Below are 24,492 nucleotides of genomic sequence, written 5' to 3'. Positions count from 1 at the left end.
TATTCATCCATGGAAAGACTAAATATATTAGACTAATAAAACTAAATGAAACTCAAGATACTTCACATAAGCTAGCATCAATTTCAAGTATCTCAAAATGACAATATATGACATGAAATGAAAATCTACACATAAATAGGTGTGTGGCCTTCACTGCTAGAGCTCAGCTCAATAGACAGGAAGCAAAACCATCAACAACCCCTGGTTTCAATAGTAAAACACTAGAACCCTACTGGCATTACCCAAAGAAAATTGCCAACACTTACAATGAAAGAAAGAAAGAAAGATATAGAAGATAGATGAATTCCTAGATCTAATATGTAGCTGACATTTGTCCACTTGAAATTCCATCTCTTGCAATTGAATCGCCTCTCTCTTCTCTCTACTAGTGATTTGATTTTGTTTCATCATTACACTGTAACTGATTTGCAAATATCTTTGATGAAATGATGAAAACCCTTTCTGCAACCAAAATATCTGATATACCTCATGAAATGCTGAAGGAATTAAAATTTAACTAATTTGAAAGTAACCCAATTCAACCCCAATTGCATTTTCACTGTCTTTTATGCATATTCAGGTCATTACTTTGCTAAAAAATAGTTTTGAACTTTGTCACCTGAATATAGTTGCAAATTAGGAACCTGGGACACAACCTCTTGTATCTTGAATAGACTACTTCTTGTGCAAAAACTAACCTCAGAATCATAAAGTTTGTCTTCTCCTAATTCTGGCGATATATAATACTGCTATGTTAGCCTATAAGAAACCTCTAGAAAGTCGATTTGAAAATCACTCCTCTTGTAGAAGGTTCAGGTCTGCACCTTGAAATTTAAAAATTCAAAAATTTAAAAGTTCTAAAGTCACAACTTTAGAAAATGACCTTTTAAATTTAAAATGTGAATGTGCATATTAAATTTGGGAAAATGCTGAAACTATTTAATATTTTAATTATTTCACTTTTCCCCTTATTTCCATCTAGGTAAGCTCTTCTTTGATTGGGCACCATGTGGTGCTTTGTGATTGGCCAACCTACACAATCACTGCCTCATCATCATCTGCCTTAACTCGGTGTCATGTGTCACCTTCCCACAATCCTGCACTTTTTCAGCACTTTGAATCTTTGAGAAGTGGGCATGTACTGACCATCGGATTGGACACATGTCATAATCTTAGGCATTTATCATTTGATCTTCTGTTTGGTACCACATCATCTCTGAGTAGGACCTGCTACCACGTGGCAGAAGCCCACTTACTCACATTACCTATCCAGTGTACATGTTGATTTTGCAGGCATGCGCCCACTGTTGGGTGAGGACACATGTCATCATTTGGGCACATCTCACTTTTTGGCACCATGTAATCACTGCCTGTGTTCTTTACTAAAAGTTCATTGGTTTACACACTAGCTAGCCATCTTTGTGGGTCCCTCCAAGTGTAACTTGTCTTATAAAAGGCCAATGTCTTTAGAAAACTAATGCATTGTGTAAAAGAGTATATAAACCCTTTACAATCTCCTTTTTTGGTGAATGTGGGATCAACCGAAAGTGGAAACTGCCTCCATCAACGATGACCCTACACTAATAACACCATTGTGGATTGCTTCATTCATGACACTACCAAAGATACTCAATGAAATCAATTGGTGAGTCTTTGTTGATGGGAGGGCATCTTTCATTGTGGGTTTCTTTATAATGTAGGGTGCTCTTTTTACATGTAAGATGCTTCTTTGATTGGGCAACTTTTTTCTGGTGGGTTGCCTCTTATCATTCACTGCTTTTGCTTCTAGATAAATGCATGTTTTTTATTTTTTAGTCCCCTACCACTAACTGCTTTGTATGATGTGTGGGGGGCTCTAAACTTGGCATCCTTTTCCTTAGACAATGCGTGGATTGTCTTGCATGGCATGTTCCTGTGCCTAGTCATCAACTTTCCATATGCGTGGGAAGCCCTTTTTTATTATATGCCAATCCTCTACTAACGTGGACCCCTCCATGGAATTTTTATATGCTGATAGCTCTTTTTAAAAAGCATAGAGTCTCCTACATTTTGTGTACATGTCCACAAAGGCACTCTGGACAAAAGATGAGCTTAAAATCTACTTGTAGTTATTTGAGTGTGCCTTTCCATACCTGGCCTGAGGTGCTCCAGCTAGAGCATGTGGTGACAAGGCACAAATGTGTGAAGTGGTTTGGATCACAAGTTGAGAGGTGCATTTGACACAAGAAATTGAGAACTTTCCAAGTAAATCCATGGCGAGAGTAGGCAGAAATGATGACAGTGCATATGATATTATGCTTGTAGGCTCATCATCATAAATGGAAATAGCTGTGTTATTGATGCCAAATGGTAAAACTAACCTTCCTCCTTCATGATTACCAAGATTACTAAACAAGGATACAAATTTAGGACTATAGCCAAGAGGAGAACCTAGTCAAATCGACCCTGACACAATTCCCTTAAAACTTATGCTTTTCCTTTTTGACACTATTTGAAATAAGAAATAACATTTAATTGCATTATTGTTTAATATATCTTCAATGTGGCTTTGACTTGGGCATTCAACAATATCACGAGGCCAATGACTATTTATTATGGATTATGGATGCAAGTAGCAATCTTCTTTCACCTATGGTGTATATGTGATCTGGTATGCCATTCAATCTTGAGGAAAATACATGTTCGCACCAGAACACATAAAGATGACAATCATATAATCCCTTCATGAAAAATTAAGAAACCCCAATGTCTTCATCAGTCTGATACTAGTCGAGCCCCAAACAGGGTCTGACTAAATTCTTTTTCATTTTCAAACAACTGGAATGTTGAATTGATCCATTGATCACCTTAAACTGATTAGAACCAACTTCAACCACTAATTAATCAACTAAAAACCCATTTTACCACTGATATGGAAACTGTGAATTTCATGTCAGGAGGTCCATTGACTAGCCTTAAAAACTGACCCAAACCTCTAACCAGGCTCTAAAAACTGGCACACTGGCTCTTTGTTCCACACACTTTTACCCCGTCGAATCTTGTCTCATGAATAATTCCCATTCAAAAGATATTTACTGTCAAAGTTACCTTCTTAAATTCACCTGTAGATAAACATGTCAGAAAACAACAAATTACATTCAGATTGGGCTTTGAAAATTGGGCAAACGAGCACATGGGGAAATGAAAACTGGGGTATTGGTTCACTGTCATGAGGTGAGTATAAATTTACAATTTGGGCTTATGAAAAATAAATGGGCACAAATTGCGAGCGCTCAAAGTGGGATACTCAGATTTTGCAAATTGAAACACTGACAAAAAACATTTTTTACAAATGAAATGGACCTGGAAAAGTGTGCAAATCGATTCATCATGACTTGTAAACTGACAAACTTGAAGAATTTTCAAAGGAAAACATAGTGGTACAATCCATTTTATCTCACCTCTCATGGATTTCAAGGTATGACATCATGAACAGGGGTTCCAACAAATCTGCAAATGCTGACACTAGTAAAAAGTTATAAATTGCATTTGGAATCGCATTTGAAAACTTATCAAACAGATTCATCATAAGCTATAACTTGAAACATAACAAGTCTCTGACCTTTATAATCTAATGCAAAAGGAATTTTAGCATTTTGGTCAACTAGGTGAAAGTTATAACTCATCAAACAGGTCTTCCTAAAAATATGAACATTTTGCAAATGTGTGAAAACAATAAACTACCAACTTTAAGGGATTCAAAACCTAGTCAAACGAACTAAAAATAGCTTGAAATCTGAAACATAGGTTCTCAGATATAGGCACTATATACTCCTAAAGAAAAAAATCATGAAACATTTCTGGGTGCAAGATATTTAGTTGTAAATAAGGCCTCCTATCGTTGCTTGACACTTGGTGAAAAATGCAGAATTGGGATTTGCTCAAAACGGGACTTCACAGATTGGTTCAAAATGACAGTTTAACTTCATGGAATATGTATACACACTAAATGAAAGGTGTTAGAAACATTAAACACCTTATGGGCTTATCAAGTATAGTCGGGTACATATGCATTTATGAGCACTTATAGGGCTTGAATTTCTCAATGGTACTCAAAATTAACCATGCAATTTTGAGAGCCAACAAATTATTACTTTGATTTATCAAATTCTATCTAATCAAATGCCCATTTTTTCTTTCTTTTCATAACTTCAACCTTTTCTCTAGGTGTTATAGTTATGAGTAGCTTCTCAAATCTTCTTCATTAATCCAATAGATATGATATTTAGATTAAGTAGCAATATGCCTCATCCATAGATTTGACATCAATTAAAAAATAAAAATTGTTCCAATTGTAAGTTTCCAACATTCTCCCTCTTTGGCATTGATGACAACATCTCATAATCTGAATACTAGTAGTAGCTAGGTTACCATACAATCCAAAATATTTCACTATAATGAGTGACCAATATCATTAGTTTCATTCTGATTCTTATCCATGCAAACTCCCTCTATCATTTTTTACTCCTTTCTCTCTTTTCTCAGTAATTTCTCCCTCTTTGATCTCTTCTTAGTAATCTCTTCCTCTTTGACAACAATGCCAAACATGTGTAGCTCTTTGAGCTTCAAAGTTTTCATATATCTAAATTATGTAGATTTTGAATGTCTGGCTAATAGTTGTCATCTTTCTATGATTGATCTATTTATGATGTATTGAAGTATTATATCTTAGGCATGGCCCAAAGTAAAGTTACATTGCACCACTATGTAGAATGTTATGATTAGCACATGTGATGCAATGCACCTTGTCTTCTTAAGTAGCCTTAGGGGAATCAATCCTAGCTTACCTCTAAGATATTCATGAGCATGTTTGGGTAATGGTTTTGTGAATATGTCCCAATCTGTTCCATTGTATTCACATATTCTAGCTTCACTTCTTTGTCTTGAACTAATTCTCTCAAGTAGTGATCTAGTCTTTCATACCATACTCTTGGGGATTTCTTTAATCCATAAAGAGATTTGTTTAGTTTATATACCATGTTCCTTTTTTCTGAATATACAAATCCTTTAGGCTGGTCAATGTATACTTCTTCCTCCAATATACCATTTAAAAATGTAGATTTGACATCCATTTGATATAACTTGAAATTCTTGTAAGCTGAGCATGCAAGAAGAGTTTTGACTCCTTCAATTCTAGCCATAGGAGAAGAAGTTTCTCCGTAATTAACTCCTTCTTCTTGTGAATAACCCTTGTATACTAGTATTTCTAGGTTTCTCGTTACTTCACCATTTTCATTGAGCTTGTTCCCAAAAAACTCACTTTTTCCCAATGAATTTTTTGTCTTTATGTCTTGGTACTAAATTCCAAGTATTGTTCTTCTCAGTCTGGTCAATTTCTTCATTCATTTCTTGTATCCAATCTTCATCGTCTAAAGCATCCTTTATTGACTTGGGCTCAAACTCACAAAGTAAGCACGTATTATTTTTGAGCCTTTTTCTTGTCATTACACTTTATTCAACATCACCAATGATTTGTTTAGGTTTATGATGTCTTCTCACATATTTTTTCTAACATAAGTAGTTTCCTTCTTGGTTCTTCTATAGGTACACTTGGAAAAATAGTCCCAAGCTCATTTCCTCTTCCTTATTTAGGTTTAGGTTTAGGTTCTAAATGTCCAAAATTCACTATTTGATGGTCAACATTTCCTATTTGTGACTCAACATATTTAGTATATTTCTTGTAACCCACTCTCTCTTGTTCAACAATTTTCATTGTACTCCATCATTTCCTATCTGATGGAAACTTGTAGCTTGACTTGTATGTTCACTTTGAGTGCTGGGAGCATCATCATCCACATAGATGGATTTATTATAATCTTTAGGTTCTTCATTACACGAAGTATCATCTCTTTCTACAAACTCGTCAACTCTCACATATACACTTTCCACAACTTTGTTGGCTTCGACTCTATTCAGGGTATAGATATCAATACTAATTACTTCTCTCTAATATTTCTATGACATGTTCTTCTCCATCATTAGTGTTCTTGAACAATCCATTATTGATCTACTTTTTCTTTCAACTATCCCATTTTGAGGAGGGGTCCTTATTGCTGACATCTATCTTTTGATTCCTCTGTCATTGTAGAATGTATTGAACTCATGTGAGATGAATTCACCACCTCTGTCAAATCTCAAACACTTCAGACTCTTCCCTATTTCTTTTTCAACTCTAGCTAAATACCACTTGAATAACTAAAAATAATCAAATTTAGCTTTAAGAAACATCACAATCATCTACAAATAGAATGAAATATTGATCTCCATAATAACTTTTAACAACAATGGGTCCACATAGGTCAGTATGAACCAATTCCAAAATATTACTAGTAGTATATGTTTTTCTCTTGAAACTAGACTTTTTCATCTTTCCTAATTGACATTGTTTACACATAGCATTGTTAGGCTTCTTTAGTTTAGGCAATCCTCTTTTTTTTTCATCTTTCTAATATTCACCAAATTGTCAAAGTTCACATGACATAATGTTTTGTGCCATAACCAAACATCTTCTTGTTGTGAAAATATGCATGTCTCACTTGATAGGTCTAGATAGAATAAGTTACCTCTTGTCTACTCACTAGTTCCTATTAGCTTACCATGACCATCATGTATATTGGCTTTTCTATTATGAAATTCAACTTTGTAACATGTTTTGTTCAATTGTGAAACACTCAAAAAATTCTAGTTAAGTCCTTCAACCTACTAAAAATTATCACATGTTATCTTGTCAGTTAGTTGAATAATGTCTTTACCTTTTATAACACATGGGATATCATTACCAAATTTAACACATCCACCAGTGGATGGACCAATATCTTCAAATTTTTCTTTATCACTAGTCATATGATTGGAACATCCACTATCAATTATCCATCTATCACTTTTGTTCACATAAGAAATTAATGCAATTTTCTCATCTTCATTACTCTTAGATTCATTATCAATCTATTTTTTAGCAATATAACAAGATTTCTTACCTTTTTCATCCTTTCTTCTATGCAATTTTTTTCATCTCTTCTTCCTTTGTACTTTCCTTCCTTGCTTTCCTTCCTTTCATCCCTTCCTTTCATCCTTATCTTCTTTGTTAGGGTATCCAACAATAATATGAACAATTTCTTTTCATGAAAAATAAATGATAGGTAATTTAACTTTCAATTTACCTCTTCCTCTTCCAAACATTTTACAATGAGGGCTTCAATTTTATCAATCTCATCATCAATACTATCACTTTCACTCTTTACATGTTTTCATTTGTTCTTGCTAAGAACAAGTTGTGACTTGAAAGAAGATTCAATCTTAGTAGTTGTGTAGTTATCAAAATTAGACATCTCAAAAGTAGTAAGTCTACAAATTACACCTTCTAAGGTCAAGCTGTTACCTAGTGTGCATCTTAGTTCTTGGATTTTTGAGACTCTAATGGCATAGATAGGGAGTAGAGTCCTCAATACCTTACTTATCACTATTTTGTTAGAATCTGATAAGATTAATAACCCAAAAAACTAGTGCAAAGAGTAAATATCTAAACTATGAATGCAAATGATACAAAATCAAAATAGCATCATAGAGTTAGTCTCCAAGAGAGTAATGCAAATGCTGGAAGCAAAATAGCATTAAGAGGATGCAAAAACAAGAGATCCAAATACAAGCCAGGTAGCATGCTTATATAGGCTAGGAAGAGGGAGGAGGTGTCAACACCAACCAATGAGGAGCAACCATCTATTGGACTAAAGATAGCAAAGTATCTTCCCAAGATAGCTAATGGATGCTCACATGTAGGAAGGTGACACCTCACAACCATTCACCTAATAAGACATGCTTTATTAACCTAAGCGAGATTATTAAAAAGTGTAGGAAAAACCTAGCAAAATAGGAAAAATAAAAAACTACACTAACACCCCCCCTTAAGCGAAGCTTAGGTGGATGTAGAAATGGGTCCCAACAAGTCAAGCCTGATGAGGTACCCATATACATAAGATTTCTCAAAAGAGAGAGAAAAGAGACCCCCCCATAAAAAAGTCAGGACTCTGAGTGAGAGGAAGAGGCCCCCCCAAAAGATGAAGCATCTCCCACCCCTAGCAAAGCTCACAAATGAAGAAACTTGCTCTCAATGAAGGGTTTGGTGAAGATATCAGCAACTTGCTTGGAAGTCAGATAATAGCAAAGGTCAATGATATGACCATGGATGAGCTCCCGGATGTAGTGCATGTGGACCTCTATGTGTTTGGTCCGTTGACGATGAACTGGATTCCGTGATATCTGAATGGCACTCTAGTTGTCACAAAATATTACAGCCCCTCGATACTTAGCCTCAGTAGAAGACAAAGCAATAGCGGACTACTTTTTACTCGACCAACAAACAGGACCTCACCCAAGTGAGAAGCTATACCCTGAAGTAGACTTGTGATCCTCAGAATCACCTGCCCAATCTAAATTTGTGTAGCCCACCAAATCAAGCTCAATACCTACTGCGTAGTGAATCCCACAACTATGAGAACCCTGAATGTAGTGAAGGATCTGCTTGGCTGCTTTCCAGTGTAACTCATGGGGCTCCTGCATGAATCAAGAGACCATGCCTACAGCATAGGAGATGTCAGGTCTCGTATGAGTCAGATAAATGAGACTCCCAACAAGTTGGCAGTACAAAGTGCCACCAACAAGTGGAGAAGAACATTGAGCCTCAATTTTGACTCCAGAAAGGAAGGGAGTCGGAGCAGGCTTACAGTCAGCCATATGAAACCTCGAGAGTAAATCTAGAGCATACTTGGATTGTGTGATGGTGATCCCAGAAGGAGACTGAAGGATCTCAATCCTGAGAAAGTAATGCAACAAGATCAAGTCAGTCATCAAAAAACTATCCTGAAGGGCCACTTTGACAGCCTTAATGGTGGGTGAAGAACTTCCTGTGATCAACAAGTCATCAACATACAAAACCAAAAATAGAAGTGAATCACCCTATTGCAAAATGTACACATTAGGATCAGAATGGCACCGAGTGAACCCAACTGATAGAAGGAAGGAGTCCATCTTGGCATACCAGGCCCGAGGAGCCTGTTTGAGGCCATAGAGAGACTTTCGAAGATGACACACAAGTGAAGAATCCTGAAGGAAGCCCTGTGGCTGCTCCATGTAGATCTCCTCATGAAGGTCACCATGAAGAAAAGCACTCTTCACATCCATCTGATGTACTTCCCAACGATTAGCTGCAGCAATGGAAAGAACAATTCGAATGGAATTCATTCGAGAAACTGGCGCAAAAGTCTCAGAGTAGTCAATCCTAGGAACCTGGGAGAATCCTTTGGCGACCAAGCGAACCTTATGTTTGTCAACTAACCCATCTGCTACAAATTTTGTCTGATAGATCCACTTACATCGAACAAGTTTTCTTCCTTTAGGAAGAGGGACAAGATCCCAAGTGTGGTTCCTCATCAAGGAACTATACTCTTCCTGCATAGCTGTATCCCACTCAGAAATACTAGAAGCCTCATGAAAGGACTGTGGATCTAAGGCAGTAGCAATGAAGACATGTGGAGCATCCTGGAATTGTGAATGAGTTCACCTGGTGTCTGATGGATCCCCAACCCAATCACCTGCAGACTGCAAGGTTTGTCTAGCCCAAAGTGGGCAAGAAGATGGAGAATCTGGAGGGGAATCATTAACCTCTGAATGATGACTAGGAGAGGAAGGAGGTGAGTTCTCTAAATCACTTTCTACATCAGAAGTAGAGGTAGAAGACTGTTCAAGTGAATCTGACTCATCAAAAGATCTGTCATGTATTCCAAGTGACTCTAATGTCAAGGTAGAAGGACTTGGAGAAGTGATAGAAAGTGAGCTTGAAGATCCCTCCTCAAACTGAACACTCCTCTCAATGAATAACTCATGTGTAGTAGGGTGGAGCAACCGATAACCCTTCACACCATCACGATAACCTACAAATATGCAAGGTCTACTTTGCAGATCCAAGGCCTTACGTTTCTCTGTAGGAATGTGGGCCCATGCAGGGGAGCCAAAAACTTGAAAGTGCTTAACTGATGGTTTTCGACCGCTCCAAGCTTCAAAAGGAGTAACTCCCTTTAAGGCTCGGTGAGGAACACGGTTCTCGATATAACAAGCACAGTTAATGGCTTTTGCCCAATACTGTGGTGCAAGAGATCTAGAGTGAATCATACAGTTTGCCATTTCCTTCAAGGATCTATTCTTCCATTCTGCAACACCATTTTGCTGAGGATTGTATGGAATTGAATGCTGTAAATCAATCCCCTCTGAAGTGCAAAATTTTTCAAACTGATGGTTGACATACTCACCACCATTGTCTGTGCGCAAAACCTTGATGGCTTTCCCAGATTGCTTTTCTACAAAATTTTTGAAGTCTTGAAAATGATCAAATACCTCTAACTTCTGTTTGAGAAAGTACACCCATGTATATCAAGAAAGGTCATCAATGAATGTGAGGATATATCGGGCCCTACTGAAACAAGGATGTCGAAATGGACCAGCCAAATCACTGTGAACTAACTCTAGTATCTGTGAAGCTCTCCATGCTTTACTTTTGTCAAACTTTTCCTTAGGATGCTTACCAAGAATGCAACCTTGACAAACACCTCCTGAGAATTGAACCAAAGGCAACCCTGTGACCATACTCTGCTGGTTGAGCTGATGCAAATAGCGGAAGTTAAGATGGCCAAACCGCTCATGCCATAATTTACTCACATCATTAGAGTGAGTGAGAAAAATAGATGAAGGAGGATCAGGAACAAAGTGAGAAAACAAATAGAGCCATGACTGATGATCTGCTCTCCCAACTGCAACTACAGAATCACTATGCAACTCACGTATCTCCACTGAATCAGGAGTGAACTCAACCCGCTTGCCTAAACCTGTGTGAGTGATTTGGTATATTGATAGGAGATTAGTTGATAATGAGGGTACACAAAGAACATCATGGAATGTGCCATCCCCCACATCAACAGACCCTCTCCCACAAACCTCAATAGGAGTGTCATCACCCATCAAAATAGAAGGCATAGTACATGGCTCCAAGGATGCAAGTTCTTCCTTAGATGAAGCCATGTGGTGCGAAGCACCTGAATCAAGAACCCAAGTGGATGGTGAGGAAGCAACTGCAACAAGAGCTTTGCCCTTTCCTTTCCCCTTGTTATTTTCTTTTGCCTTATTAGACTCTTCATTAGAACTTTGTTTGATAGACTCAGGAACACTAATATTATTCTTCTCAAGAATGTATGTCAAGTGATCAATTTGTTTCTTCAAAAATTTATGTTCATCATGACTAGGTCTTTTACAATAGGCACATTTAACCTTTTCTTTCTTAGGCTTATCGCCCTTAGAGGATGAGGTATCAATAGTTGATTTTGAAGCAATTGGTATCTGATCCTTCTTTTCCTCACTATTTTTTTTTTTCTCATCCTTACTATTGTTGTTACTACTTTGTCCATTTTGTTCTTTTGTGCCTTGGTTGGTTGCTAAGGCATGTGACTTAGAGGACTTAAGAGTGCCCATCTAGATTAACTTGTCCTGTTCTCGAGTGAGATTGACAGAAAAATCATCTAGAGATGGCATGGTGAATTGAGTACCAAGTGCACCCTTAGTAGCATAGAAGGTAGAGACAAACACAGAATATTCTAAACTTAGCTTAGAGAGAATACTGAGAATCAGTTGTTCATCTTTCTTTTCAATTCCACATTGTTTTAACTGCAGCCTTGGTGATTTCAATTTGGTGAAGAAATCTTAGATTGTGTTGAAATTGCCTAGACTCAAACTAATTAATTCATTTTCCAACATATGACCCCTCATTGAATCTTGTGTGCAAAAATAATGTTTCTAGCTTTGTCCATACTTCATTTGGTGTATCCAAAGACTCAATGTGAAATAGCAAGTTAGTAGAAACAGACAAACACAATGTTCCATATGCCTCATCACATTTGTTAAACCACTTAGGCTTGTCTTCATCTTTAGCAGGTTCAATTTCAAGTCCCATAGTTATCCTATTTAATCTAGCTTTCCTTAAGTGAATTATCATGCGTGATTTCTACTCAAAGTAATTGTATGGAGTTAGGATGGGCATATTTGTTTGATCCATGATGAAGGAATGCAAAGAAATGCTAAAAAGAAGAGAACCCAGCCACAACAATGCCCCCCCCCCTTTTAACTTAATCAAAGAACCCCCCCCCAAAGAAATATGATTTGGAACTTTATTTTAGTGCATTTACAACTACCACTAGAAAGAGATACTTAGTGGTCTTGATTTCAATGCATTACAAACCTTCATGAAGAGCATATGCTAAAAGTGAAATTTGGGCACAATAATCAAGGAAACAAATAGCACCATTGCGATCTACTCAAAAAATTATGCACTTTCAAAAAAAGAATCGCCTCGATACGAGGTCATATGAGAAAGTTATGATCCTCTGAAGTTTCCGAAATGAGAACTGTGCATAGTCACGGCTGAGAATTTGCAATTTCTGAAGAATTCATGCATGAAAATCAAAAAATAACTCCACTAGTGGATAGAGCACAAAAAAATAGCCAAGTTCATAACAAGAATCATCAAAATTAGAGTCTGTATGAGCAAGAATGAGACATTTGAAAACTGCATTCAAATCTGCGGCTGCCAATGGAGAGGGGTATGGTTGTAGCTTTTCATGCTCAATTCTAAAAAATATACAGCTTGCATGCAAAATTTAAAAGATACCCAGATGGTTTTTTGGGGCTATGAACAAAACCCAGAAAGCGTTTTTCTTGCTAATGAACAGAAGATGTTGTTGTAGTGTAAATCAAACGCCTTTAACAGTAAAAAACGGCTCCAAAAATCAGAAAACGACCGCAGCAACCAAAATATGACATGCAAATGCTGGATCAGCTTCTTAAGTCCATCAATGGCATACTGGAACCTGCAAAACTGATTGAAAACTCCAAATATGCAAGTTGGTTGTCAGATTTGAGATTGAAACCCTAGAGAAAAAACTGTTTTTGTCAAAACTTTTCTGATTCTCAGGATCATCCAAAGATGCAAGAGAAGAGCATACTTCATTTTTAAAAAAATTACAATAAAGTTTAATTGCCCCCCCCGAATCTCTCAAATAAGGAAACTAAAATCTACTCTTGCACATAGAAAAACTCTGATACCATGTTAGAATTTGATAAGATTAATAACCCAGAAAACTAGTGCAAAGAGTAAATATCTAAACTATGAATGCTAAAGATACAATATCAAAATAGCATCATAGAGTTAGTCTTCAAGAGAGTAATGCAAATGCTGGAAGCAAAATAGCACTAAGAGGATGCAAAAACAAGAGATCCAAATACAAGCCAGGTAGCATGCTTATATAGGCTAGGAAGAGGGAGGAGGTGTCAACACCAACCAATGAGGAGCAACCATCTATCAGACTAAAGATAACAAAGTATCTTCCCAAGATAGGTAATGGATGCTCACATGTAGGAAGGTGACACCTCACAACCATTCACCTAATAAGACATGCTTTATTAACCTAAGCGAGATTATTAAAAAGTGTAGGAAAAACCTAGCAAAATAGGAAAAAGAAAAAACTAGACTAACATATTTCATATTTGATTTCTCCATTTGCACCTTGAATAACATCAACAACCTCTTTAACTCTTGTGCAATATTGTACTATGTTCTAACCTTCCATCATTCTCATGTCATCAAATTTTCCTCCTAAGATTTTTTATTTGGCTCTTAAAACATTGTCATCACCTGGGAGCCATATATGGTCTTCAATGTATCCCACATCTTCTTTGTAGTATTACAATGTTTTAGGTTATCAGACTTGACATAGCTTAGGGTTGAGGCAATCTCCAACATTGCTTGGTTATGATCTAACTTCTATCTCAGTTCTTTAGTAGATAGAGGAGAAGTTTTTACATCTACATATTCATTATCTAGAAACTTGATAGCACCATCACAGATACTAGATATGTGCAACTTCTTTAGGGTCTTCCATGTAGGAAAGTTCTCCTTGCTTGGCTTGGGTACATCTCTCTTGTTTTTCATGATATTTATCTTTAAGTACCTTCAAAATTTTCTCTGTAACCATTGCGCTCTGATACTAATTGTTAGAAATGTTTGGAATAAATGATGGGGGGAGGCGGTGAATTAGTTACTCAAGGTCTATGTGTACCACTTGAACAATTAAACATTAAAAAATTCACTATTCTACTTATCTTATTATTTCTCAGTTTCTATTAGAAAATTGTCATAAACATAACTCGCATTGTATAATGGAAACATTATCAATTATAAACATTCATCATAGTTTGACACTAGGATTTTATGTGGAAACCCACTTTGGAAAAAATCACTAACAACATGTCACTCTTTCAAAGTCAGGTCTATTAGGAGCCAACCCTAACAAAGGTTACAATACCCACTATTAAATATGATCTAGTTAGATAATTTAATCACCCTATTAGGAGTGGCCTTATAAGAGGACTTTGATCATTCTATTTAGAATGTCACCCAGTTAAAGGATTTGCACAGACTGTTAAGTCTTCATATGACTGTTAGGTCAATTTTTGTTAAAAGTATTTGAATACAAACTATTTACAATGATAAGACATAAAACAATAGGTTTGATATATTTGATTGTAACTAAATTTTTTTGGTTTAGATCTTTGTTTAGCCCTTATGCTGGTTCACTGATAAGCCTTCCATTGTCATATTTGATCTTGATTTTCTTGGACACCTTTCAAGAAATCAATCCACTCTTCTCATCAAAATTTAAGCCTTCTACTCTAATTCACTTATCAATAGCAACATCATATCTGCAAGCTTTCTCATTTAGCTTCATATTCACATACTTGTGCATTACTAATAAACCTTTCTCTATATATCTTTCTTCACAAACAAATTCACTCATACACACACTGGTTGGGCTTGACTAGACACAAAACCAAAGTTTGGTTCTATATCTCTTTAAATATGCAATTTTTGAGCTACCATTTTCTACATCCACCATGGATATTAGGATTTATGATTAGATTCAATTCAATTTAATGTAATTGTTCATCTTCTTAATCATCCTCTAGAAACTTATCTAGAATTTTTCTATTAGGTATTTAACTAATCACCTCCTTGAATTTAATGATCTAACTCATCAATCTTATCTTCAACACATTTTACATCTCCCAAGAAATCAACTAAGTCGGCTTGTATTGGAAATAAAAATTAGAAATTTATACTTCTTGGGAGACGGGGGGTGAATTAAATGTACTAATATCTAACCAATAAAACTTTTGACTTGAAAAGAATGCATGCATAAACATATTGAAATAACATGTAAACTAAATGCATTCACATAAATACTTGACACCAAATATGATTACCTAGAAACACTCCAATGAGAATGTAAAACTAGGGTGGGGATGACACCCACAATTCTTCACTACTACAACAAAAAGGTTCACCTGTAAAGGTTACATAGTTTGACCATACTCATGATCTGCCTTGTGAAAGGCCTGCCCTGTTAAAGGCTTACAAAGGATTGTTAGATCCCACCCTATTAAAGGACTTTAACACCCTTTTAAAAGTGTGTCTGGCTAAAGGACTTTAGAACATTCACTTGGAATGTCACCCTGTTAAAGGATTTCATTATGACTGTTAAGTCAACCTTAATACAAAAGATTTCATCCTACTAATACTGTTGTTAGAAAGTATAGTAGAATGTTTGATCTGACTACTTACAATCTAGTATTACTGATTTCAGATCTCAATTCAGTCCATCTTGATCCTTTTTTATCTGATATGAAATTGATGTATCCTTGATCCTATATTCTACTAACTAATTCTACAATTCTGTTATTCTTCTAAGTCACCTTGAATGTATACTAATCAATTCATCCCTTTCACTTCCTTCAAATATTTGTTAGCATCACCTCCTCGCATACATTCATTCATACTCTTCTCTCATACTAAATTATGGGTTAGCTTCATCTCCCTTTTAAAAGACTCTAGTGGCTTAGGGTTAGGTATGAATCTATGATTGAGATTCATTCATTTTCATGCTCAATTCCTTCTATTTTTCTAATTGGCTACATGTTGATCGCATAAGGAATCCAAATAGATTCAATCTTATCTTCAAAGCTTTGAGATCTATCCATAAGTCAGCTGAAAAATGGTTTACATAGTTGTTTGTGCCATCACAAACAATTAGGTCCATTCTGTGTTGCTTGACACTTGTTAATATTGATGCTCAACACACACTATAATTCTATTTGGCATGACACTTGAACTTGCTTGGCATCAATTGTTCATGCAACACTTGAATAGCTTGGCACATGAGTGACCCAACACTCATTGCAACTCAACATCTATACATATTATACTTGGAATATGTTACTAACTTGGCATGATCTTAGTGAGAGGCTTAAGTGTGTTGACAGTCAATTGTCAAAACCAATCAACAATCTCCCCCTATGACATGAGTGGCAAAAACACTTAACTATACATGATGAATCTAATCTCCTCAAGTATAATATACATCTAGTTCAACATATATACAAAACTTCAAAATTGTTCAAAATTTTGTAATAAACTATATACCTCAAAATTTTGTGACTCTCCTTGAGTTAATGTGTCTTTTCTATATCCATAATCTTTTAGAGTAGACGTTCCTCTTGTTGTTACTCTTTGTCTTCAATCATATTGATACTCTATATCTGATATGCCTTATTTTTGGTTTTTTGTTGTTTACTCCCCTTTTCTAGTTTTCTTCTATTTACTCCCCTTTTGTTTGCTCTTTTCTCTATTTAATTTATCTCCCCTTTCACCTTTTTTGGTTTTCTTCTATTTACTCCCCTTTTGTTTGCTCTTTTCTCTATTTACTTTATCTCCCTTTTCACATGTCTCCATCTTTTATGTCCACTTTTTTGACACTTATGTCAAAGGGTCTATAAAATGAGTGTGCATTTATCCAAGAAGTTCTTGTTCACTTCCATTACAAGAAGAAGTTCTTGTACCAGATATTTTCAAATTTCTTTTCAAACTCAAAATCCTTTAGCTCATTTCTTCTATGAAGAGTGTGGGGTCACACAATTTTGTGTACAATGAGAATATATTCTCAAGTACCTTCTTCACTTTTTCTATCTCTGTAGCCAACTCTACTTGTGATAGTTCTATTCTACTAGATATCTTCTCATTTACTTTTCCTTGAAACTTCTTTTTAGACCATTCCATGAGTTTTACATTGGTTTCCTAGTCCTCATTTGTCACTTGTTCAACAATTTCTAAAAATTGTTCCAATATAGGCTTTGTTTCATCAGGTGTTTGCAAGCTAAATGCATCTAAAAAGATGTCTTTGATCTCATGTAGTTCTTGCCTTTGCTTATACTCCTTTCTGAGTATCTCTTGGTTCTTATTTCTTTCCAATGCCTCCTACATGATATTGATCTGTTCTAGGTTCATGGTTGCATAGTCATATTTTGGTATAACTATTTCTTCATCTAATGTTGGGTCTCCATAGTGAAGTACCCTTGCAACCTTTGTTGAGTTCAAACCTAGTGCAAAAATTTGAAGTGGCATTGCATTAGTGCTCAGCTTCTGGAGGACTTTGGTAGGAGTGTCAGTTGTTGGTAAATTAACCAATGTCTGAATGGCTTCATGTACCTTTTCTTTTGGAATGTCTTTGTCTTCTTCCAATCTTCCTTGATCAATCACAATTATTTTTCCTGCACCTTGAGTTTGTGTGTTAGGCACAGATACCTCTATTTGTCCTACTCGATCATTTGTGGGCTCCTCTATAGTTTGAGTCTGTTGTTCAATCATAACAACTTTGACTATGGTGTCAACCTTTACTAATGCATCCTTTGATGTTTGCACTAGAGGTTGACCACTAGTAGCTATAAGGATGGTAGAAGGTGGTTCTTTTGTATTCACCTTATCCCTAGTTATATTAGCTACTACTTTTTGTAGCTCATCCACATTGACCAACATTGGATTATCTCACAATTTAGCCTGTAGTGTGAAGTGGTCAAGGATCTTCTTTAGATCCTATGTAGTTAGTGGATTAATGTTCTGAGTTGAGCTGTTAGGAACATCTTTAACTTTTATTGTGATTGCAAGTGTGTTTGTTTCATGTGGAGGGCTTAATGGTGGAAGTTGTGTGTCTTGCACACTCTATTCCAATTTTTGCTCCTCAACTTTTTCCATTTCATCTTCCTTTTGTTGTGTCTCCTCCACTGTGTTATCTCCCTTTTCCTTCTTAGTTTCTCCTTCCTTATCATTATCCTCGTATTCTTCTTTGTTCCTTCACTCAAAGAGATCCTCTTCTCCTTCCTTGACAATAGTCAAGCCATATATCAACTTCCACATTTGAGTTGATTTCTTTACAACATCTTCAATCTTGTTTTGGAGGATGCTAAATGCCTTGTACTTGGGTGCAAATTTGTTGCCATGTTTCTTATTTTCCTTGGTTATTTTATCTTTTGACAATTCTAACATCAGTTGTGCTACTATAGATTATCTTATTTCCTTCTACATATGTAGGCAATAGTGCCATTTATTCTCAACAATTCAATATAAATCTTTGGGCATTGTATTGTCAAATTCAAGAGGGGTATTCTTGAATTTTTCCATCATGGAATACATAGACTTTTCAACCTTATTTTGATCTTCTCTACTCAATTTACCAAAATCAATATTTTTCAAACTAGTTAAGTCTGCATTATCCCTAACATTATAACAAATGTTTTCAATATCAGACTTGGGAGCATGACTTACCACTCTAAATTGGCTTATGTCTTCTGACTCGATCCTTTCATAATTAGATTTTGGTTGTGCAACATATTTTCTCCTTAGTTTCTTCTACATAGGACCTTGTTTTTCAATAGCCTTCTTCTATTCCTTTACTTGCTCTTTGGCCTTTTGAGTGGTGGCTCTTATAGCTAGAGCACTAGGCTTTGCAGGGCTTGGTTTTGCAATTTTCTTTCCTTTTTGTTGAGCTACAAGCTATGTCTTACCCTTTCTCTTCTTTGGTTCTTGTTTGGATAGTGCTTCCTCAGCTTGTACCTCCTTGACACCTTCTTCTTCATCATCTTCACCCATGCCTTGGGTGAGGGCAAGAGGTTCTTGACCTTGCTCTTGTTCTTCTTCTTCATCATCTTCATCATTGCCTTCAGCTCCTTCACCAAATTTAGCTTTCAAATTCCTCACCATTTTATCTTTCTTTTTTAGAGTTGAGGCTATTTTTAACTCCATCTCAACTTTTGATTTGACAGCATCATAGTTATCAAATATTTTAGCTGACTTATCAACTTCTTCTACAAGTAGTGCAGTGATGGCTATTGATGCTTTATCTATGTTGATTTTATAACCCAAGGGCCTTAGCCATCTGACTCTAGGCACTGTAGCCTGGATGAAGGTGTAGTCAATATCTACTAGAAAGAAAATACCATTATAATATTTCTCCACCAAGGAAATAGGAATTCTTAACCTCTATTTCATTGATTTCTTGAAGTCTTCAAAGTAACTAGTCATCACTGACTCAAAACTATCTCCCATTTGTTCAATGTACTCATTTATTTGCACAGCCACAAACCTATTGGTCTTCTATCCCACTCTATCAAAAGATGGAAATTCATTTTGAACATAAAAGAATATGCATGTACCAAAATTGAACCAAATTTGTATTGAGCACTTTTAGATTTCCTTATTGCTCCTAGGTTTTCCATTATTTGCTACAACTATAGCTATGCAAGATCATAAGTATGATCTTTCTTCATAATCTTATATCCTATATCAACTTCTACACAAGGAAAACTATTTAGTTAGCTTGACTAATAGAATTTGTGTGATATGATCCTTACTACAGATTCAAGAAGTGGATATTTGATAGTATCAATGGTCATTCCTCTCTTGTTCTACTGCCCCTATATTTCGCTCAATCACCTCTTTCGAGTCACTCCATAGGGTCTTGGGCTGATCTAAGGTTGGGTATCCTATAACCTTATGTACAATTATCTTTCATATTTTGATAGGTCCACCTTCCAACCATAGGCATCCATCATGGATTCTGCTTAAGACAATTTTGATCCATTTAGTTTTGAAAATGGTGGGGAAATCTAGGGCACAAGCTAGTCCCTTTCTCTCAACAATCTTGAACTCTTCCTTTAACACTCTATTTTCACATAATTTATTATAAGCCTAACAAATTTCCATGTCTCTAATTCCTCTGACCTTGTAGGTATAACACTTCCTCACATCTTATACCATTATGACCTTGGGTGGAATAACTGATAATGCATTGGCTAGATCATTCTTGTATGCAACCTCTCAAATAGCCCTAAAATCTGGTTGCTTTAACTCATTATTGACTAGTTGAACTTAAAATGGTTCCTTATCCTTAGGATTCTTAGAGCTAGAGGCCATTTTGCAAACTAGGGTTTTAACAAATATGAAACTGCATAATTTGACACATGAAGAATACCTTTAGATTGATGAAATGATGCTTGATCATTGTTGGAATCCGTACAAATGCTTCATTCTTGCTTGAAAATCTCTTCTTCACTCTGCTCACTCTTGAACTATGTTTGTAATGACAAAAAAAAGAACAAAATTTTTCTTTATACCCTTTCAAAATGTCACATTTAATGCATGGTGCATTTACAGCTGCAAACTCAACTTCTATGCAATTTCTATTTCATTCAGCATCCATTGGTTTTCCCATCACTCAAAAGTTATTAGAATTACCCTTACTCAGCTTCAACTGGCTTTGGCTGACAACTTGGCACACACTAGAATTTTACTTGGAAATTGAAGAGAACTTTTCACACTTGACAGTAAGATGAAAACTTAAAGATTTGACCTTGGTTTTTCTTTGTTGACTTGCATCTTTATTCATGCTAATTTATCCTTTTTAGCACTAACTTATCTTGTAATTGATGTATGATGAAGCATTTAAATATTAGTCCTACATACCTCTTTTTGCTTAGTTTGTTGAGATGTGATCACTTGACCTTTAGGGTGAAGTGATCCCTTCATTTGATGTGCTACATCCATCTTTCTTCCTCCATGTTTTGTCCATCTCTCCTCTAATGTGCTCAACATCTACCTTGCCTTTTCCCTTGTTGAACTCTGAGTTAAGTGCCTTTGTCATTTTTGGGTAGTGCTTGTTGATATGACCAATTTTCAAACAACTAAAGCATGTAGTTTGACTCAACCATCTGTTGTAGCTACCACTAAAGTGTGTTCTTATGCAATTCTCAAGGATGTGTCCATACTCTTGATAATAATGAGAATTATGTCTTGTGTTGTAGTCCCAGTTATATAAATTTTCATGGCTCCTTCCCTTGTTTGATGACCCTATGGACTTGGATCTGCATTCAAAGGCTTTGTGTCCAAACTTCTAAAAATTGTAGCAACGTCCTTCAAATTTTGGTGCATGCATGATTCTAGTTCTAACGTAGGCAAGGGATGAATAAATAGGGCCAAAGGCTCACCCAACTATCCAAACCACCCTGCAAGAGTTACCACAATCGAAGAAAACAAAAGGAACAACAAACAAAGGAGAAAGAAAAGAGAAATACTTTTATTTATTCATCAAAACATCTTCATACATGTCTAGCTATAAGGCTTTCTAGGTTATGGCCAATTACAATACATTCACATTCAAATATCCAACTACAAATTCACACTTTTAGTTATGCTCTCAGAATTCCTCTTCTCAAAAACTTGCCTAACTCTAAGCCTAAACACTCTATATATACTTGCCAAAATGGCTTACAGATTATTCTAGAACATTACATAAGAGGAGGGCTGACCCAAAAATGGTCTGGACACATCCCAAGAAAATTTCTTAATATAAATGTCACAATCAAAAATAAATCTTGCAAGTTAGCTCATAAAAATCATATCCAAATGTTGACACTCAACATACACTGGGTAACTCAGTACATGAAGAAACACTCGGCATACACTAGGTAACTAGCATATGAAGAGTCACTCAACATACACTGGGTAACTTGGCACATGAAGGAATTGCTATAGTAACTCGACACATTAAGGACTATTAGGCACATGAAGGACTACTCGGCACATGAAGGAACTACTAGGCACATGAAGCTAGGCACATGAAAGACTGCTAGGCACATGAAGGACTGCTAGGTACATGAAGGAACTACTAGGCACATGAAGGATTTATAGGCACATGAAGGAACTACTAGTTACATGAAGGACTACTATGCACATGAAGGACTACTAGGCACATGAAGGTACTTCTAGGCACATGAAGGATTGCTAGGCACATGAAGGACTACTAGTTACATTGCCAGACACATGAAGGACTGCTAGGCACATGAAGGAACACTCAACATACACTGGGCAACTTGGCACATGAAGAGTCACTCAACATACACTGGGTAACTCAACACATGAAGGAATTGCTACAGTAACTTGACACATGAAGGACTAATAGACGCATGAATAACTAGGGCAAAGGCTCACCCAACTATTCAAGCAACCCTACAAGAGTTAACACAATGGAAGAAAACACAAGGAACAACAACCAAAGGAGGAAGATGAGAGAAATTATTTTATTGATTCATCAAAAAATCTTCATACATGCCTAGCTATAAGGTCTTCTAGGTTATGACCAATTACAATACATTCACATTCAAAGATCAAACTGCAAATTCACACTTTTAGTTCTACTCTCAGAATTCCTCTTCTTACAAACTTTCCTTGCTCTAAGCCTAAACACTCTATATATACTTGTCAAAATGACTTATAGATTATTCTACAACATTAAATAAGAGAAGGATTGACCCAACAATGGTCTGGACACATCCCAAGAAAAGATCTTAACATAAATGTCATGATAAAAAATAAATCCTGTAGGTTGGCTCATAGAAATCATGTCCAAATGCTAACACTCGGCATACACTAGGTAACTTAGCACATGAAGAAACACCCGGCATACACTGGGTAACTCAACACATGAAGAGTTACTCGAAATACATTGGGTAACTTGGCACATGAAGGAATTGCTAAGTAACTAGGCACACGAAGGGTTGCTAGGCACATGAAGGAACTAAACTAGTCCTTCATGTGCCAAGTTACTATAGAAACTCCTTCATGTCTCGAGTTACCTAGTGTATGCCAAGTGGCTCTTCATGTGCTAAGTTACCCAGTGTATGCTGAGTGTTTCTTCATAAGCCAAGTTACCCAGTGTATACCAAGTGTAAGAATTTGGACATGATTTCTACAAGCTGTTTTGTAGGATTTCTTTTCAATCGTGACATTTATGTTAAGATATTTTCTTGGAATTTGTCTAGACCATTTTTGGGTTGGCCCTCCTCTTATGTAATATTCTAGAATAATTTGTAAGCCATTTTGGAAAGTATATATAGAGTGTTTAGGCTTAGAGTTAGGCAAGTTTTTGAGAAGTGTAATTTTGAGAGTAGAACTGAAAATGTGAATTTACAGTTGGATCTTTGAATGTGAATGTATTATAATTGGCCATAACCTAGAAGGCCTTATAGATGGGCATGCATGAAGATTTTTTGATCAATAAATAAAAGTATTTCTCTCTTCTTCCTCCTTTGCTTTTTGTTCCTTGTGTTTTCTTCAGTTGTGTTAACTCTTGCAAGGTGGTTTGGATAGTTGGGTGAGCCTTTGGCCCTAGTTATTTATCCCTGTCTTGCATCAGTCCTTCATGTTCCTAGTAGTCCTTGATGTGCCTAGCAGTCCTTCATGTGCCTAGTAGTCCTTCATGTGCCGAGTTACTGTAGCAATTCTTTCATGTGATGAGTTACCTAGTGTATGCTAAGTGACTCTTCATGTGCCGAGTTACCTAGTGTATGCCGAGTGTTTCTTCATGTGTCAAGTTATCCAATGTATGCTGAGTGTCAGCATTTGGATGTGATTTCTATGAGCCAACTTGGAGGATTTATTTTTGATTGTGACATTTATGTTAAGAACTTTTCTTGGGATGTGTCCAGACTATTGTTGGGTCAACCCTCCTCTTATGTAATGTTCTAGAATAATCTATAAGCCATTTTGGCAAGTGTATATAGAGTGTTTAGGCTTAGAGCTAGGCAAGTTTTTGAGAAGTGTAATTCTAAGAGAAAAATTGAAAGTGCAAATTTTTAGTTGGATCTTATGAATGTGAATGTATTATAATTGGTTGTAACCTAGAAGGCCTTACAACTGGGCATGTATGAAGATATTTTGATGAATCAATAAAAGTATTTCTCTCTTCTTCCTCCTTTGGTAGCTATTCCTTGTGTTTTCTTCCATTGTGTTAACTCTTGCAGGGTGTTTTGGATAGCTGAGTGATTCTTTGGCCCTAGTTATTCATCCCTTGCCTATGTTAGGTTCTACATTCATGTGCCCAATGACCTTGTTTGATGTACTTGTGACAATGAGCCATGTTATTTGGCTTAACATTCTTGCTCTTACAGACATTAGCTATGTGCCCTTTCTTTTGT

This window comes from Cupressus sempervirens, chromosome 8, assembly GCF_028749045.1.
Source record: "Cupressus sempervirens isolate cs-2001-9-10 chromosome 8, ASM2874904v1, whole genome shotgun sequence".
Classification (NCBI taxonomy): Eukaryota; Viridiplantae; Streptophyta; class Pinopsida; order Cupressales; family Cupressaceae; genus Cupressus; species Cupressus sempervirens.
The sequence above is the reverse complement of the archived record's forward strand: the minus strand, read 5'-3'. Positions refer to the sequence as shown.